Source organism: Cnephaeus nilssonii (assembly GCF_951640355.1).
Source record: "Cnephaeus nilssonii genome assembly, chromosome: 23".
Lineage (NCBI taxonomy): Eukaryota > Metazoa > Chordata > Mammalia > Chiroptera > Vespertilionidae > Cnephaeus > Cnephaeus nilssonii.
The window spans coordinates 18,474,891-18,487,828 of record NC_137094.1 but is presented as its reverse complement, the minus strand read 5'-3'; the positions used below and the strand labels follow the sequence as shown (position 1 = coordinate 18,487,828).

General features: G+C 60.9%; 1 protein-coding gene across 4 annotated transcripts in view; it reads right to left on the bottom strand.

The window, feature by feature from the left end:
* NEK7 (NIMA related kinase 7) overlaps positions 1 to 12,938 on the bottom strand; it is a 52,382-nt gene that overhangs the window by 34,933 nt on the left and 4,511 nt on the right. Inside the window, exon 1 of one of the 4 annotated variants that reach the window (XM_079763675.1) lies at positions 9,902 to 10,183. The exons of 2 other annotated variants lie outside the window; for them this stretch is intronic. The gene's annotated coding sequence lies outside the window, so the exon portion shown is untranslated. Of the gene's footprint in view, positions 1 to 9,408; positions 9,435 to 9,901; positions 10,184 to 12,938 lie in introns of those variants that run through there. One more of the 4 variants, XM_079763676.1, reaches the window with a different exon arrangement.

The following is a 12,938-nucleotide window of genomic DNA, read 5'->3' as shown; positions in this document are numbered from 1 at the left end:
AGCAGCCATTTCTTCTGTGAAAGCGGGGCGTCTGGATCCAGCCCCACCGGGTCAGAACTTTGTTTGCTTCGTGGGTAATCTCATCGATGTCGCGGAGGAGATTCCCACGGACAAATCATTTAGGGCAGTGGTGGGCAAACTGCGGCTCGCGAGCCACTTGTGGCTCTCTGGCCCCTGGAGTGTTTAGCCAAGGCCAGCTTAGGAGTGCCCTAATTAAGTTAATAACAATGTACCTACCTATATAGTTTACGTTTAAAAAATGGGCTCTCAAAAGAAATTTCAATCGTCGTACTGTTGACATTTGGCTCTGCTGACTGATGAGTTTGCCGACCACTGATTGAGGGGGAAGTAGTGGAACACGAGCAGAGGACACGAGTCTTAACCCGCTTTTACCCAGAATCTCCTCCTAACGACCGACAGTGCCGAGCCCCGGGCCCTCACCCAGCAAACGCAGGCACCGGCTGCACGGTCCCCAAAGTCCTTCAGGCCCAGAAGCCCACTCGCTCCCGTTTCCTCGGAAATGAGTCCGCGGGGAAGTCGGCTGCATAAATTCAGGGTTCGCTGGCATGCCGGCTCCCGGAGCGGCTCCAGCTGGGAGGGGGTGCTCCCGCGCCGTTGCCATAGTGACGACCCAGCGCGAGCCCAGCGCTAACCAGGACCAAGCCCTCCCGGACCCCTGGACACCCGGGAAGGAGCACCCCCTGCAAGCAGCCCAGGACCGGTTACGGGGGACCCACACCCAGGAGCACCAGGCTGGGTCTGCTCGGAGCGACCCCGCGTCTGCGCTGACCGCACAGAAGCAAAGCTGGCGCTTGGGGTGCTGTGTCCCGAACGCGATAAGGATGCTGCGATGCCCTGATTCCCATCCGCGCAGCACGGGACCACCGCGTTTAAAGTTAACGGGGGACTGGGCGACACAGGGACACGCTCCATGTCCTCACGTGCCTCCCGTCACCGTGCCCACAGGCCTCTCCCCCCGCGAGAAACGCATCACCCGGTGGCGGTGGGGCCCCCTTTCCCCAGGCCTTTCGCACCTCCTCTCCCCTCTGCACGCCCCACGGAAACCCTGTGAGTGGCAAGCCCATTACGTATTCACACTTCTATTTTTAGTCAATGACTCCGTGGACGTCACCTTGGTTAAGAAACCTGAAGGTGTGCTCTCTCAAAGAAAAAAATAACGTCCCCTACGGAAACAACTCCATCGGGGCTCTCGCCGTGGCTCCAGTTCAATGAGCAGAGCCACACGCCACGTGACGCCTTCCTAAAGGATGATGATGATCAGAAGTCATTTCAGGGTCCGAATTATCGGGGGGGGGGGGGGGGGGGGGCGGGGTTCCAAAGGGGCAGAGTGTTAAGTAACAAGACCAATGAATCCTGGCCCCGACCCCGTCACTCCTTCTGGCGAGCGAGGGCAGCCTGCCCTCCTCCAGCGAAGGGCCAACGAGAGCGCCCCCCTCAGTCCGCTCCCTCCGCGGTCCCCCGGGAGCTGCAGGGGCATCCGGACCCATCACCTCAGTGAACAGCATGTGAGCAGCGTCCCGAGGCTTTTAAGTATCAGTTAAAACTGCAAACTGCACGCTCAATGTTAAACTACAGGCCCGAACGGAAAGGGGGGGGGGGGGCTGCAGGTTTCCCAGTGGCCATGACTTCCAGGGTTTCCAAGTCCCATGTTTCCATGAACTCTTCCAGCAAATGCCAGCGACCGGCTCCACACACGTCTCACGTCTGTCCGGTCTCCTCAGCACACCCGGCGGGGAGTGGGAGTCACTCCGGATCACAGATGAGGGACGTAAGAGGCACGTTTGCACAAGGAGACGATCCGAGAGCTCGGGTTTCGGAAGTCCGTAGATCAGTATTAGGTCCAGCCTATTGGTATGTGTGCACACACATGCACATACATGCCAAGCCCTGCGTGACTGCACCCCTTCCAGGAAACGGGCGATTCCTGGAACGGGATGGGATGATTCTAGGAAATGCAGAGGCCTGCGTGTGCACCGACGGGCTCCCTCCCGCCGGGAGGCCGCAGGCCAGGCGCTGGTGGCGTGGGCCGTGAGGCGTCCTCAGACCCCGGACGTGTGTGCAGCTCGGAGCTGCCCACATCCTGCGGAGGGCAGGGCAGCCTCAAACCCGACGGCGTGCAGGAGCCCTTCGTCCTCCCCAGGGTACGCCTCCGGCCGGGAGCCTGTCCCCGCTTCGTTCAGGAACAGCTGACCCCTCCGGCGTCAGTCTCGGGCAGAGCGGCAGCTGGATGACAGGAACGGCCTCCACGGCCCTCTCCCAGCCCCGCCTTCGCCACCGCACCTCTCCCAGGGCTTCTAAAGGGCGCCCGTGGGATGCGTGTCCCTGACCCTTAACCTGCAAACACGTTCCACGCTCATCACACGTGAGCGGTCCTTTGGCCGTGCGTGCCGTGTGGTGCACGGCCTGTCTGTCCTCTGCGGGCCCCGAGTCACTGAGCCCCGCCCCCGGGATTCTGTGGCACCGAGAGGCACAGAGCCCCGCTGCCCTGGGCGAAGGACCTCCCAGCGACTCGCTTTGCCGACGCCTGGTGAAGGGCTGCGTGCAGCTGCCACTCCTAACCCAGCGCCGACGTGAGATGAGCTGAGCGAGCCGGGAGCCCGCTAGAAAGAGCCCGTCTCAGAGGAGACGCTTCACCTGCTTTCCTCGCCACACAAAACAGCTTGTGCTCCACGATCAGTGAGCTTTCTGCTGACTCGCGTGCTCGAGTTCCGTTCAATGGCCAGTCCCTGCCTCCTGCGCACACCTGCCTCCTGCACGCACCTGCCTCCTGCGCGCACCCGCCTCCTGCACAAACACACCTGCCTCCTGCGCACGCACACCTGCCTCCTGCGCACACACACCCGCCTCCTGCACACACCCGCCTCCTGCGCACACACACCCGCCTCCTGCGCACACACACCCGCCTCCTGCGCACACCCGCCTCCTGCACACACCCGCCTCCTGCGCACGCCCGCCTCCTGCGCACGCCCGCCTCCTGCGCACGCCTGCCTCCTGCACACACACACCCGCCTCCTGCGCACGCCTGCCTCCTGCACACACACACCCGCCTCCTGCGCACACACACCCGCCTCCTGCACACACACACCCGCCTCCTGCACACACCTGCCTCCTGCACACATCTGCCTCCTGCACACACACACCTGCCTCCTGCACACACACACCTGCCTCCTGCGCACACACACCTGCCTCCTGCACACACCTGCCTCCTGCACACACCTGCCTCCTGCACACACACACCTGCCTCCTGCACACACCCGCCTCCTGCACACGCCTGCCTCCTGACGCTGGGGCTTTATGAACCAGGGGCTCCAGGACCACCCACCACTCCTTCCACGAGGTCCACACCTCAGAGCCCCTCTGCACCCCTTTCCCAGGGCATGGCATTGCCACCAGTCACCCGGAGGGTTCCCAGGTCACACCCTCACCTCCACAAAGTCCCCAACTGTTAGTCTACCTCCCAGTCCTCTCTCTGCTTACCCAGGCCCTCGTGATTCGAACTGTCAGCTGCTCTTCCTGACTCTGGTCATTTAGTTCCTACCCTATGCTCTCCCCATAGCCACCTAGCTAACATGGAAACCTGACGGAGACGCTCCTGCTGAAACCCTTCCCGAGGAGACGGCCTCCTCTCAGCCTTGCTCCTCACGGACCCTAAGAACCCCTCCTCCGGCCTCAGTGACCACACACACTTCCCCCCAACGCAGACCTTCTGCCACGTCTCACTGGGCTGCAGGCACGGCCACGGCCACCCGGGGAGCCAATTCGGACAAGAAGGGCCGCGAGGAAACACAGCGATGCTCAGGGCGTGACTCACACCTTCCAGAGTCAGGTTCCGGGAAGGACGCGGAGACAGTACAACTGGGCCGAGGCTATGGAGCTGGAGGCTGCAGAGGCCAAAGCCGGCCGTCGGTGCACCCCGCGCAACCGAGCCGCGCCTTCGAGGACGCAGACGATCGTCATCGAGGGAAGGGCCGAAGGACAGAAAACAGGCGTCAAAGCGCATAAAGGTGAGCCGGGGGAGCAGAAAGGGGACGGTGATCAAGAAATGGAGAGGGGTCAGCTGTGAGTAAGCAGAGGGCAGCACAAGGGAATGGCCTGGAAAGGCGGTCAGGGTCAGGGTCAGGGTCAGGGTCAGGGTCAGGCCCCGGGTAGGCAGGCAGCATGGTGCGCCTGGCGCCTCCCACGTCCTGCAATTCATAAACACCAAACTATTGCTGGAAGCACAAAGCGAGATTTTCGCACAGACTGTTTACTACCTACCAACCCCAGGTTTCCTCCTTCAACCTGTGACCTGGGGGACGGGGAAAGTGGGGAGCACACAGGACCAGGTGGCCACAGAGGAACACAGAGGGAGGAACCTCACGGCTGCGGGAAGCCTCCTGCCACCAAACGTCCAGGCTCGCCTGCCTCCCGAGTTCACAGAAAGCTGACCTTGACGTGAAACTAGCCTGAACCCCGACACTGTGCCGCCAGCTGGCTCTCACGGAAGAAAACAGGCCTCCGTGGCTCAGTGGGGCGATGAGCACCCAACGCACGAACAAAACAGCTGCATCAGGGGCCACCCGTGGGAGGCCGGGGTCCCAGCCTTCCCCACCAACACCGTGGCCACTGCCGCCGGGCTGCGCTCTCCCCGCTGGCCACGCCCTCCCAGGCCAGACGCTCGCCTCTCGGACCCAGTCCCGGGACCAGCCCAGCTCCCTGAGACTCAGACCTGGGGTTGGCGTGGAAAAGACATCAAGGGGAGCCTGGACTTCACCCAGGACGCGGAGACCTTCTTTCCCTAGTGCCTCTTCTTCACCACCCTGTTTTAATTTAAGGTGGGCCTCGGAAGGGCATCAACAAACGCCCCGTCAATGAGAGAGGCGAGCGAGTGAGCACTGCCATCGGAAGCGGCCGGCAGCTCCCTGGCACCGGGCGCCGGCTGGCATGCGAAGGCCTGTCTGGTCCCTGACAGGAGGGCGGCTGGAGGGGCCGAGGGCCGCGCCGTTATCAGCGGAAAGAAGGCGGTCATGGAAAAAGGAGCCTGTTACTCATCGTGACGTTCCTGAACCCGTCCACACGCCCGAGAGGCAGGACGGAAAGCTGGGTGCAGCCGGCCCCGAGCCAGAGCTGCCGGCAGACCTGGGGGTGGGACTGCACCGCCCGGGGGCACGGGAAGTGGGGAGCCTGCACCCCCAGCTGAGAGACACTGCAGGGACGCCCCAAAGGAGAGAGCAGCGCCCACTGCGTGGACACCCCGGGCTGGGATGGACAGAAATGCACACTCAGGTTCACTGCTTCTCCCACTGTGTGGAGTGGGATTCCCCGTCTGCTGTTCCTCAGTGTTACTGATGAAACAGCTGTACTCCTGCATCCAACTGGTTCTGACTGCGTGACAGCCGCGATTTAAAGAGCAAGTGCCCAGCAGCATGGCATCTGAGCTGAGGCATCTGAGCTGAGGCGCTGGCTACGGCCGGAAGAGGCGGGCGCTCAGGCCTGAACCACACGAAGCTGCGAGCGCTCTCCTGGCCAGACATCATGGGAGCAGCAGGATGGACTCTACAGACCAATCAATCAATCAATCAATCGCTTTCCAATGAGATACTAGTGTCTTCCTTTAAAAGGCCGAGGGGCATCCCCCCATGTGGCCCGGGCAGCGCCTGCAGCACAACCACCTGTGCCACTTACGGTAAAGGCGGGTCCCACCACAGACCGGTCGCTCCCGGGCCTGCACATAAAACCACTGAGCATGTTTCCAACACATCCACCTGTCAAACCCCGATCTGAGAGCTCTCTGGGTGTTCAGAGCCGGGCCCACAGCACCCACTTCCTGGGCCACGGCAGTCAAGGTTCGGGTCTGGGGCCCCCAAAATAGCTGCCCCTTCCCTGCGGGGGCTGTGTCCAGGGCCTGGCTGCGCGTCCCGGCTGGTGGCTCCCGGATCACAGAACGCACAGCTCCAACTCCCTGCCAACCATCAAACAGCATGTCACCAACTTCCTGCTCCAAAGAGAGGAGGATCCCAGGAGCAGGGGGGGACTGCTAATAGGGCACAACTCATCATCAGTGGGGTTCAGACTCCCTAGGTCCGTGGTCGGCAAACTGCGGCTCGCGAGCCACATGCGGCTCTTTGGCCCCTGGAGTGTGGCTCTTCCACAAAATACCACGGCCTGGGCGAGTCTATGTTGAAGAAGTGGCGTTAGAAGAAGTTTAAGTTTAAAAAATTTGGCTCTCAAAAGAAATTTCAGTCGTTGTACTGTTGATCTCTGGCTCTGTTGACTGATGAGTTTGCCGACCACTGCTCTAGGTCATCGAGTGACAAAGTGAAGCTAAAACAACATGCCATCAACGATCAAAATACTCACTGAATGTGTAAACTTTATCAAAACGTTGTTTTAGGTCTACACGGAAAATGTTAATGTCAGGTAAATGTAAAAGCCAGTTCTCACTGAATATCCCACCTGCCCACGCTCTACCCTGAAGGGTAACACTGGCCACCACACCATTTTAACACAGAAGACTATAGAGAACACAAAAGCAGTGAACTTGCACGTTGCTATTAGAAACTGAGAATAAAACATGAATTCTTTCCCACAAAATTAACCCATCAGTGAGCACTCTTCGTGTCTAATGAATATCTTTTCATTTACCTCTACGTGTTGAATAACAAACTATGCCTAGAAATAAACTGTTCGGAATAAGGGCATGCCCTCTGCTGAGATAAAGGACCTGCTCTCCCTCCCCACCCCACCCCCACCCCCTGTCTGGTGACAGCATGCAAACACACCGCATTATGCATTATTTGACTACCCGTCCGCAGGCAGACAGGAGACAATGGAAGCTTTGCAATGCCTCGCGTGGTAGAAGTTTAACCACTTTTCAGAAGCATATCTATTTGATGTTCCTAATCATAAAGTAATATCGTTACAACCACGACAAAAATTAGAGCAATTTTTCAAGTAAATATGAGAATGAGGAAAGTATTTTAACAATTGAAAAAAATAATTACGAGCATACTGAAAAGGAAATTTTAATTCTGCACTCAGTATTTAAAGATATTTTGCAACTCCCATTTCCTGCTGTCCAACATATCTCACACACACACACACACACACACACACACACCAGCCTCTGTGGTCTTTTCTGCCCCAGCAGCCAAGGATAACTGCCCCTCAAACCCATAAACACTCATTCACATGGGGAATCCAGGACATCATGAATACGGAAATCACAGAGCAGAGGGAGCAGGGGCGGCAGGGGGGTCCCCACAGCTGAGGGTCCTCGGAAGAGAGAACCAGGGGGGACGGACACGCACCTCGGGGCCCCCTTTTACAAAGATGCTCATTGCTCCTCAGAGCAGACTCCCCGAGCTGGGAAACCAGGGCCCAGCAAACGGAGTGACTCCACAAGGTCACCGCGCAGGAGCCGGCACCGGGCTTATCAGCTTCTGGGCGGCGGTCAGGGGAGAGGGGGGTGGTGTGCGCCCCGCGTGCAGGACGGAGGGACGGACAGACGAACACACACGCACGCACCCCGCACAGTAGTCTTTTTTGTTGGTTGAATGGGGGAGGGTCTTTTATAAAAGCCTGTTTTAAAAGCACAAAACAATCTGCCCCCCCCCCCCTCCTGCCGGAGACCCCTCTGAAGGCAGGAGAGGCGGTCCCCGCGGTGGGAAACGCTAAGGACGTGGGTTCTGACATTGGGGGAAACTTCAGGGCAAAACCCCACCCGTCGCGGCGACCAAGTTGGGTTTGCCGACCAGCTCGGTCTCCCGCCGGCCCTGAGGCTCCCGTCGCAGCGGGGACGGCGGGGCCGGACGCGGACGAGGGGCGAGAGGGCAGCGGAGCGCCAAGCCCTCCCCTCCACGTGCGCCCCGCGTCCCAGCGCCCGGCACTTCCCTGCGCTGAGCTCCGGCCCCCGCCCGCCCCGCCCGCGACCGGAAGTCCCGCCCCCGAGCGGGAACCACGCTGTCCTCGCCGCTCATTGGCTGCGGGGGCCGTCAATGCCCCGGGGGCGGGGCCTCGCGCGGCGGGGCGGAATCTCAGGCCCGCACCCCCGGGCGCCCGGGCTCCCCGAGCCAGAGTTTCTCCGCCGCCGGCCTCCACCGGGGGGTCCTTCGCCCTTTTCTTTCGACAGCCCGTCTCCACTGCTGTCCCACGTGGTTCCTGCCCTTGGGCTCCTCCCGGAAGCGAGGTTTTCCAGCCTCACCGCCCCCCCAGCCCAGCTCCCAGGCCGGGACCCGGCGGAGGATGCTGCGGTTTGCGCAGCGAACCAGCTGCGGGCGGATTCCTCCCCCGGGAAACGAAACGACTATAAAGTTTTATGTGAACCGTCTCACGCGCACGGGCCTTTGAAAAGAAATAATAATTACGAGCATGCTGAAAAGGAAATTTTAATTTTGCCATTTCGCACTCAGTATTTAAGTATATTTTTGCAACTCCCATTTCCTGCTGTCCAACATATCTCTCTCTCTCACACACACACACACACACACACACACACACACACACACACCAGCCTCTGTGGTCTTTTCTGCCCCAGCGGCCAAGGATAACTGCCCCTCAAACCCATAAACACTCACTCAAATGGGGAATGCGGCCCAGAACACCGAGCGCCCATCCGGCGGGAGTTGCCACGAAGCATCGCAGTTGGCTAAGCTGCACCTCTGGTTGGGGGGGACGCACCGGGGTCAGTGCTGGTCGGGGTCGAGTCCTGGGGTGCAAGTCCTTCAGGCGCTCTCCTGCCCCCCCCCCCCCGCCCCAGCACAGACCCATCGGCACACATTCCGTCCGAGGTTCCCTAATGCCCCCCCGGGGCGACCCTGCTGTCGCCCGCAGGGAGGGCGCCCACTTTCCCGAAACTCACAATCCCTCGGCGGCGGGGGGACGCGAAACCACCACCCGTGGCTGTAACAGTGACGGGTGCACGGCGCCCTAAGGACGAGGGCGTCCGATTCCTCCGATCGCATCCTTAGGATCGATCACTCACTCGTCTCCAAGGAGCAAGAACATCCCTTCGTTCGTGCAACGCTGTTGGGCGGGGGCAGATCTGACAGTAGGATAAGGGGGTCCTCACTCTGTACCCCGGTCAAGGGCTGCAGCCGCGCGATGGCGGGTCCCGGGGTTGGCCACGTCCTGGCCCGAGGCCTGCGGGGCACAGGGGCGACCGCCCGGAGCATCCTCGGGGCTGCGCTCGCTTCCCGACACCCTGTCCCGGGGCAACGTGGTTCCCCCACACCTTCCTCCTTTTCCCTTTGGGCTCCCCTTCGTCTCCCCGGCTTCGGCCTCGAAGTTCAATGTCTTTCTTTCCCACTGACACCGTCCCCCTCCCCCCGCCCCCCAGTGCCCGCTGGGGCCCTGCCATCCCTCCCTCTCGGCCGCTCTTCGCCCTAACGGCGCCCCACGAAGGCTCACCGTCCAACCGGCCGGCGGTCCGCCCCGCGCTTCCCCAGCCACCGGGGACTCCCACCCCCCACCCCCGCTCCGCCGCGGAACTTCGCTCGGCCGAGCCTGGCCGCGGCCGAATCCTGACAGCTGGGCCCCGCCAATCAGCGACGGATAAATAAGCGGCGCGGCCAATCAGCACGCGCCGGGCGGCAGGAGGCGGGACTTCGCCCAAGTTCCTCGGGTCCTGAAACCCAAGACCTGTTGCCGCCGCCGCCGCCGCCGCCGCCGCCGCCGCCGTGGCCGCGCAGGTTCTTGGTTACCGCGGCCTCGGCCGTCGGAGCCGGCGTTGGGCGCGGAGCCTCGGCCACTGCCCACGAGCGGGACCCCACCCCACCCCCGGCTGCAGCGCCGCGCGCCCCGCCCCGCCTCCCGGCCGGCCGCGGGGCCCAAGGCCCGCCCGAACTGCCCCGACTCGCCATTCCAGCCGGGCCCCGCGCCCGCGGCCCCGCAAGCGACTCACCAGGAAGTTGGGAGGCGTCCGTCCTCCTGCCCGCGAGGGGCCCCGGGCGGGCGGGCGGGCGCGCGGGCGGGCGGCCCGGCCAGGCGGCGCCGCGGGAAGGCCCGCTGGGCCGGGGGCTGTGACTGCGGGGCCCGGAGCCGAACGCCACCTCGCGCCGCGCCGCCGCCGCCCCCGCGGACGCTGCAGGCGCGGCCACCCCGCCTCGCACGGCCCCGCGCGTCCCGAGAGCGAGCCTAGCGGCGGCCCATCCTCCCGCGGCTCCCGCTCCTCCTCCCGCGGACGCCGCTGTCAGGAGTGTAAACATCCCGGCATCCCCGAGGAGAGGGCGGGGCGACGAGGCCACGCCCCCGTGCTCCTGGCCACGCCCCCAGCGCTGGCCAGGACCTCCCTCGCGCGTGTGGCCACGCCCCCCGCGCCGCTGGTCACGCCCACTCCTCCCCGGAGCCCCACGCAGCGCATCCAGTGCGCAGACTCCCCGGTGGTCCCCGCGGGCCACCTGGGGCGCCCTGTGCAGGGGAGGGACCCCCGCAGCCTCACTCCGGGGCCGAGGCCGCCCTGGGGGACCCCCCTCCCGGCACATCGCTGCTGCTGCCCGGCCTGGCTGTGCGGGGCAACTTCCCTCCCAGCTACACAACTTGTGTGTTTTTTGTTCACTTTTTTTTTAAAAATATATTTTATTGATTTTTTACAGGGAGGAAGGGAGAGGGATAAAGAGTTAGAAACATCGGTGAGAGAGAAACATCGATCAGCTGCCTCCTGCACGCCCCCCACTGGGGATGTGCCCGCAACCCAGGTACATGCCCTTGACCGGGATCGAACCTGGGACCCTTCAGTCCGCAGGCGGACGCTCTATCCACTGAGCCACACCGGTTTCGGCTGTTCACTTATTTTTAAACGCGCCCCACCAGCAAGGGGTGAGCCGAGTGCGTGACGTCCCTTCCTTCTGGGTCACATCGTGGGGAGCCCAGCCCGTGCGCGGGGCGCGTCCCAGCCTGGACGGCAGTGGCTCTGGGGACGGGTCGGGAAAGTGGACAATCGGGTTTGCACGGCAATCTCAATGAAGGCGGCGGTTATGCGTATGTTATAATATAATGACACGCACACACACACCCCAGGAGCCTAGCACAGAGGCCACGCTGGGAAGGCCCACGCCAGCCCCTTCCCGCCTCAATACGGGGGCGCGCATTGGCGGAGGTGACCGCTAGGAGGCGGTGTGGAGTGCACCGCACCCTGATTTCTAATCTCAGCCCAGGGATCAGGAATACCGTGACCTGGGGGCCAGGTGTGGGGTCCCCTCTGGCAAGGAGGAGCCAGCCCCTTTGTAGAAGGAGAGCAGGCAGTCAGAGACACCTATCGCTAGGCCTGCGGGGAGAATGAGAGGAGATAAGAAGTCCTCATTCCACAGGTATGGCCCCCTTCCTTCAGGGTCTTGTCACTGGTGTGACCTCCCTCACCCCTGGGGATTCCAGGCAGGCGTGAGTCGAAGACAGCTCACCTATTTCAAATGCGAAGGCTACGCCCGGGATTAAGATTTAGCAAGTTTATTTTCGGAAAGAAAAAAGAATTCAAGGTCTCCGGAGGAGATGTGGCTCCCAGCGGCTCAAGAAGTGTCTGTCCATCGAGGAACTGGAGAGCATGATGCTAAGCCAGTGGTCGGCAAACTCATCAGTCCGCAGAGCCAGACATCAACAGCACAACGATTGACATTTCTTTGGAGAGCCACACTTTTTAAACTTAAACTTCTCCTAACGCCACTTCTTCAACATAGTCTCGCCCAGGCCGTGGTATTTTGTGGAAGAGCCACACGCAAGGGGCCAACAAGCCACATGGGGCTCGAGAGCCGCAGTTTGCCGACCACGGTGCTAAGCGAAATAAGCCAGTCGGAGAAAGATAAACATCACAGGATCGCACTCATAGGTGGGATACAATGATCAGCGTAATTTGATGAACAAGAATAGATCCAGAGACAAATGGTAGGGCTGGGGTAGTGGGAGTCAGTTGGGGGAAAAGGAGACATAGGTATTTAGACAATAAAAAAATTAATTAATTAAAAAAAAGCAGGCTCCATCAATGTGCTAGACGCGGTTCTAAAGAACGAGGGTACCACTGATACAAAGTCCCCGCTCTCCTGGGGTTCACATTGTAGTAAAAAGGGCAATCATGCGAATAATAATAAGCCTGCAGCCCGGCTGGTGTGGCTCAGTGGTTGAGCGATGGCCTATGAACCAGGAGTTCACGGTTCGATTCCCGGGGCACATGTCCGGGTTGCGGGCTCCATTCCCAGTGTGGGGCGTGCAGGAGGCAGTCGATCCATGATTCTCTCTCATCATGGATATTTCTCTCTCTCTCTCTCTCTCTCTCTCTCTCTCTCTCTCTCTCTCTCTCTTCCTCTCTGAAATCAATACAAATATATCTTAAAAAAATAAATTTTTTTTAAAAAAATTAGAGGTTAGTGTTGATTTTTCCAAACCATTTTTTTTTTTAAGTCCATCGGCTCACCCAGCCCTGGTTCAGTATAAATGCGACTCCTCTGTAAGGAGAGAGGCTCGCTGGGAACATTTTTTCCCGATGAAGGACGGTGAGGTAATATTCAAAATCCTTCCCCTTTGAAAACGGGCCTCGCCCCCACGGAGGGTGAGAGCAGACTCCATCACGGTGCTGGCACCGCGGGCCCTTGAGAAGCTACTGGTGCGCTGCTGGCTGGCAGCCGCCAGGCTTGGCAGCGAGCGGGCGACGAGGCTTAGTCAAGCTGTCGAAATGTCTGCAGGAGCCCCGGCCAAGAGGGGGAAGTCCGATCTGGGACGGCCAGCGGCCCAGGAGAGGTCACCGCTGTCTGGCCCCGGCTGTGGTCACCGTGCGGCGTCAGGAAATAAATCTTTTCCTCCCGCTTCGAGAACCCCCGGGAAAGGCATTAGGGAGCCAGAGGTCACTGCGAACGGGTCACCCGCAGACACGCTTCCGATGACAACAAATCAGCCGGGACTGGGCCCTCACGTCCAACCGCCAGAACCCAAATCCCAGAAAGACAACGAAGCCG